This window comes from Gavialis gangeticus, unplaced genomic scaffold (assembly GCF_001723915.1).
Source record: "Gavialis gangeticus isolate Ggan-Ray unplaced genomic scaffold, GavGan_comp1, whole genome shotgun sequence".
In the NCBI taxonomy this organism is placed as follows: Eukaryota; Metazoa; Chordata; order Crocodylia; family Gavialidae; genus Gavialis; species Gavialis gangeticus.
The window spans coordinates 91755384-91761680 of NW_017729025.1; the positions used below are offsets into that span (position 1 = coordinate 91755384).

General features: G+C 47.6%; 1 protein-coding gene across 2 annotated transcripts in view; it reads right to left on the reverse strand.

Annotated features, from left to right (window-relative positions):
- The window catches only part of SUSD6 (sushi domain containing 6), a 163120-nt gene that overhangs the window by 29373 nt on the left and 127450 nt on the right, over positions 1–6297 (reverse strand). The window lies entirely within an intron of this gene.

Consider the following 6297-nt stretch of genomic DNA (forward strand, 5'->3'; position numbering starts at 1 on the left):
TGTATGGTGGGGGGGGGGGGCAGCAGTGCCAATCAGAGTGCCCCCCCCACTGCTGTTGCCCCCACTGCCTGCCAGGGCTGAGTGCCATGGGGGAGTGTGAGAGGTCCCCATCCCCTTCCTCCCCTCACACCCATACCCTGCCCAGCCAAACTCTGTGCTGCAGCCAGCCCCAACCCCACACTCCCGCCCAGTGCAGTCCTGCCCACACCCCAGCTTCCCTCCCTGCTGCCCAGAGGGAGTGGGAGGCTGGGGAAGACTGCAGCAGCAGCAGGCCCACCCTGTGCTAGTGGAGCTAGCCCTTCCGCCCCCGAGGATGGGAGTAAGGCATAATAGGATATGTTAGGGGTGGGTGTATGTGCCTCGGGGGTGGAAAGGCTGGGTGGGGCACAATTTGTTGTGGGGTGCCACAGGCTGGATGGAAGTGCCTGGCAGGCCGGATTTAGCCTGCGGGCCATATTTTGCCTGCTCCTGCCCTAGGAGCTTGTGCTGGACAACTGCACAAGCTTCTGGAGGGAGGGAAGGCTGAATGTGGGGTTTTGATTTGTAACCCCTCTAGCTTAATGTGCATGGATGACAAGCAGCTCTTTCCCAAACAGGCCAGCCTGTTTCCCTGGTGACCAAGCCATGAATCTGGAGGCGAAACAGCAGGCTAAGTCAGGCTCAATATAGACAAAGGTGGAAAATGATGCTGGTAATCTAGAGGAAGGCATCCACAGGGCCTGGTAAGGTAACTCCTACTTCTGCCACTGTACAGTGGAAACCTAACATATCTTGAACTTCTAGGTAGAAAAGGAACATTTTTTTTTCTTTATGTACATGCCTAGTATGAGAGCTGCAACTATTTCTCCAGTACAGAACTCACTATTATTGTCCTTGCCTTCAGCAATCCCAGCCTAGACCACTGCAATGTGCTCCAACTCGGGTCAACCTGCTACAGCCACTTGAATCTTGGAGCACAATGCCTACTTGGTACCATAAATAGCAATTGGGCATCTGTTCCTCCTCCCTCAAAGAGTGTAATCCAAGATGTTACCATAAACTTATAAACCACATGGTCAGAACCATTGTTCTGAGGGACCTCCTCATTCCCAAATTCTAATTCCAGTTCTGCCACTGATTACTCTGCGACTCTGTACAAGTTTCCTAACACCTCTAAGTCTTGGCTGTCCCAGCTATGTAATGATGATAATACCTATGCTCAAGAAGGGGTTATGAGAATTAGTAACTTACATAGGGCATTATACATTTTAGAATTCAAGAAAGCAGTTAATTAAATCTTCACATTTGTGAATGGGAAGATTCTCTTATTAGCCATGTCAGTTTACAACCTATCACTGTAGCCTTTTCTCAACCACCAACAGCTTTTTTGTGGAGTTTAAACCAATTCAGTTTTTAGCCCTTCTGCAACAACAGCTGTTGCCTGTTCTGACTCAAGCTGTCTGGAAAGTATTGAGCTTGGAAGCTGTCTGAGCCTGTCCCAAGAATGGCATTTACATGGAGTTTGCTGTGTGGTCAAAAATCATTTTATTTTCCTCTACACTGAAACGCAACTAAAAAACTTTAAAAGTCCCAGACTACAGAAATGTCTCTGCAAGTGGTTACATGAAAGGTACCAAGTCATGCTGAGTAAGGCTAGTTTACTTGATGCTACCTAGTAGGAATTTCCCAGTACTAGAGAAACTTTGCTTATTTTTACAAGCTGTTTTCATTATGACCTTTATTTTAACCACTTGCAAATTTCAAGACCAAGGGCTTAATAGTAGGATTTTCTTTTCATCTCTCCCCTCCACCCCCCAACACTTTTAAAAAGCCTCCCCCAACCAGGAGACTTGTCAATGTAAGCATCCAGTTGTTTACTAACTAGTCAATCAGGGACAAGTTTAATAACTTCTTAACACACACTTGAACATGTGTTGTTGAACAAATCAAGGATCTTCAGAACAAAGAGACAACATTTAGCATACCTGCTGTTCCCTAAAATCTGGGACAGAAGTTCAAGAAACCAGTTTAACCTAAATCAGTTAAGTCTGATACTACATCCATCCAGGTTTATCTTAAACTGGTTCTGGCCATTTTGAAAGTGGTTTATGTGCACTGAACTTCTGTTGTGTTACAGATTTGAACTGGTTTCCAATCGCTTGTACCAGTTTATGTGTAATTTCTGTCCCTAGCCTAAAGGTAATAGTGTCCTCCATTTCAGACCGTGCCTGATTCAAAAGCGGTATTCAGTCCAGTGGTTTCATCTGCAAGAGGTGAGGAACCACCCACAGAGCTCAGTCTGAGGAGTGGCAGGCATAAGCCTGAACACTTACTCCTCTCAGAGATTACTCCAAGACAACCTGAATATGGTGACAAGAGGTAGTGGTGGGGCAGGTGTAGCTCTTCAGGCAGGTGTTTTCCTAACAAATGGGCAAACCAATGTCAAGTCTGCTTGGACTTGGCTTCTCAAGTCTGCAGTCACAATTGAAGAGGAGAGGTTGGAGAGCTGTTTGAGAACGTCAGAACTTGCATGCCTTTCTAAACTGCCCAGAACTATAACAGTATTATTGTATGCTTGTCCTTTAGTTTATGGGTGATGGGAAAGACAGTGCAAAGAGTACCTGTGGTCAGAGATGACCTGAGCAGGGTGTGGAGCCTGAGACAAATCAGCCTGTGCGTGGTACCGCCTCTGGATGCCGGTAGGTTCGGTTGGCGGAGGGGGGGAGGGGTACTGAGCAGCCGGAGGTGAAGCCGGTGGCAGTGCAGAGTTGCTGCGCCGCTCTGCCCAGCTCTGTGGGGGCCCCCCCAAAGTGCGGGGCCTGGGGCAGTCACCCTGATTGGCACTCCCCCAGGGATGGTCCTGCCCATGGTTTACTTCAAACCAAAGTTGGAATTAAATAGGTACTTGAATAACAGAGGATTTCAGCTATTTTAATACCCCAGGGGCTAAGAAACCATAGGGTATTCCTGAACAAGGAGACAAAGTCAGCCAAAGAATTATCTTCCAATTAAGGCAGTTGAGTGGTGAGCATGTTGCTGAGAAGCAACTAACAGAAGCGTTTAAGAAAGTAAGGAAGAGCTACTGCGCTACTTTCACAAACTGTGTGCGCACATGCACAGTGATTCTTTACCAGGGTGCTTCGAGATCCTTTCAAGGATGCCACAGAATCCCACACAATGTTAGCACTTAAGTTTATAAACACGATTTACAGGATAAAACCAGAGATTTCAAATAGAAATCCAGAGTCATGGTCTTTTTGAGTTCTTTGTAATAAAAGAACTGTAGGTTAGCTTTCACAAAAAAGTGAAAGTGGAGAGCTAGCATTTTCCAAAGGGTGCCTCAAGTCTAAAAAAGTTCAGCACCACTGCAGTAGACACTCCACCCAGCACTGCTGGTAAGACGGTGTTCTCCTCCAGCCCCACGCCAGAGCTGTGGGACAGTCCGCTGTTGGACCAAAAAGTACGTACACCTTGAATGCAATACCTTTTATTAATCCTTAAATATATGGTATATACAAAGGTCCACATTTCTACCTCCTTTTTTTCTTTTTTGAGAGCTATATCATTGTAGACAGGTAAAAACTTTAAGAAAAAGTGTGAGCATTGTACTTTATGGGATTTTATTTCTGTTTTTCCACAGCTTGTCCATGGCTCTAAGCACCTGGAATAACTAGCAGTACTTCATGCAAAGCACAATGTTGACCACCACCTAAAAAAATGTGAAACACACTGTATTGTTTCAGCCTTCCTGAATACAAATGGCTAATAAATCCATACTGTGGCAGGCCAAAGGAGGGAGAGCTTTCTCAAATTAAGTTCTGCCAGTGAAGCCATTCACATCCCCCGCTTTTCCAGTCAAGGGGTCTCTGATTTATACAACTCATCTGTATCAAGACCAAGGTATTACCACACCAAGTGACGTGCAGTCCCAAAGGATAATGAGGTTCCCAAATCATTTAAGGGCCTCAGAGGTTACAACCAACACCTTCAACTCCATCTGGAAACTGGAGGTCATCAGTTCAAGTTACAGAGCACCGGTATTTTATAACACCGTCTGCTCATTAAGCGAGCAGCCGCTTTTTATACTGGCTTCAGTTTCCAAATGATCTCAGTGCACAGTGCCACGTAGATCCCATTACAGCAATCTAATCTTGCAATGACAAAGGAAACAGCAAGGTTCATATTGGTAGGAAAACAACTGCACTCTCCTGCAAGGGTAGATAAAGAGGCAATCAGCTACTGTCAGAGCATCTAGAAGCAATCTTGTGTCTGGTACCTCCAAACTGCAAACCCGTGCAAAAGCTTGCCCCTCTTATTCAAGGGTATGCACATCACTGCAGATGTATTTTTTTTTTTTTTTTAGTAGCTTTCCCCATCTAGCCATTATGAACCTCAGTCTTGTCTAGACTGATACCTTTATGCTAATTTAACAAAAGACTTGGCCACTCATTCTACTTGACATTAGGTCACTATTAGTACTAATGAAGTTCCATTCTCCAGCATCAAGTTTTCCATCTCGAGACATCCTCAGAACAGTGCCCACAAGGACATCTACAGTCCCAAACTTGTCTCAGAGGTATGAAGTACACAGTATAGTATTTTGTACCACAGCTTTTATGGAGGACAAAATATTTCAGAGTGGCTCAATGCCTACACCTAGCCTTTTTATTTACTTATTTTTGTGCATCTAGAGGATTAGATTAATTTTTTTTAAAAGACTGAAAACTTCTAATATATTTAATAAAAAGTAAGTATGTATACTGTCTGCCTCTGCATTAAAGTGAAAACAGTCTTCAGTCATTTCTGCTTGAAATTCAAAAACTTGCATCATTTTGTTGTACTTTTGTTAAGATTTAAGCTTTGAAAATGAATAACAGTATGATGGTATGAAGAAACACAGCCACGATTCAATCCCACTCCCTTTATATTGGGCAGAGAAGGACAGGGATTATAAACATGCAGTGTATTTAGATTTATCACTTTGGGAGTTGGAAGGATGCTTACAATTTGCCCACATGCGAGTCAAGAAATCACCGAGTGATACTTATCAGCTTGCTGACAGGAGCATCTCTACTTCATGCCTTCTTCAGCTGAAGTCTGCATGTCAGCATGTTACATGTAGCAAAAAAGGCACATCTTGGGTGTGCGTTCATGCTGGATAATGAGCAGGGATCCGGGTTTTCTGTTTCCTGAGGAAAACGTGGATTTCCTCTTTTGCAAACAGATCTCTACAGGCTGGCAGAGTTCCAGCCTGCAACAGCCCCTGGCAAAAGGGTGGGAAACCCTAAACCCTGTTCAGAGGGGGCAACGCCGGAGAATCTGGCCCAGACTCACTTTCCCTCCTGTGGCCTTAGGGGTAAGTAGGACTTCTGGGTACTGGGACCTGGGGTTGGGGGACAGCTGGAGGCTCCCTCCAGAAGGGCTGGGGTTGAGGAGGCCTGCGAGTCGGGTAATGGTCATGCTGCAAGGGAGGCCAGAGCCTGCCAGGAGAGCTGGCAGGGGGCAGGGCAGGGGTGCGTGGGTGACAAATCACCCTGTCCTGCACAGCAGACCAAGGCCGGGGCAGGTGCAGGCTGCCTCATCCTGCTGTGGTTCATCCCAATTGGGCTGGGGGCACTGCACAGCTGGGACAGTAGTGGCAGCAGCTCAGTGCAAAAGGGAGGAAGCATGTGTTGCACCCCTGCCTGCCAGGCCAGGCAGCCCTGGGGGGCTAGGGATGTTGTCTAGCAGGGTGGTGCCCAGGGCCAAGGGGCTGGGGACAAGCGTTGCCCATCTGCTGTGCTGGTGGCTGCTGCCCCACTGTTCACCACACCATATCCCACCAACCTGTGACTGGTGCTGGCAGCTGGGCTGGGGCTAGAACTCAAGCCTGCTGGCAGCTCTTCTGGGGGCGCACTTTATGACAGGATACAGGGGGGGAGGGGAGAAGTGACACAGCTAGCCTGCATGCTGCCCTACCCAGCCCAGGGCCTTGCCAGCCCTGCTGGTCCCATGAGGACTCCCAGTCCCAGGAACCACTGTGGCGTGGGGAGTGGCAGTAAGGTCTGTGTGTAGGATGGGCTTGGGGGGGGGTGAGGGTATAAGAGCAAGCAAGTGAACAAGATGGTAGTGATGGGGGGTGCTCTGGGTAGAAGCAGCCCCCCCACAACTGGGTCTGGAGCCCCCTGGGCCTGCTAAAGCAGCCTGTGTAGGGGGGAGGCTGGCCTGGAAGGGAAGGGACTTGCCCAGCTAGAGGCAAGCCCAGCCCAGTCCATGAGCCCCAATGAAGGGTTTCCCAGGAAGGGCATGGGAACTGCTGGGGCCTGAGCACAGATGTAG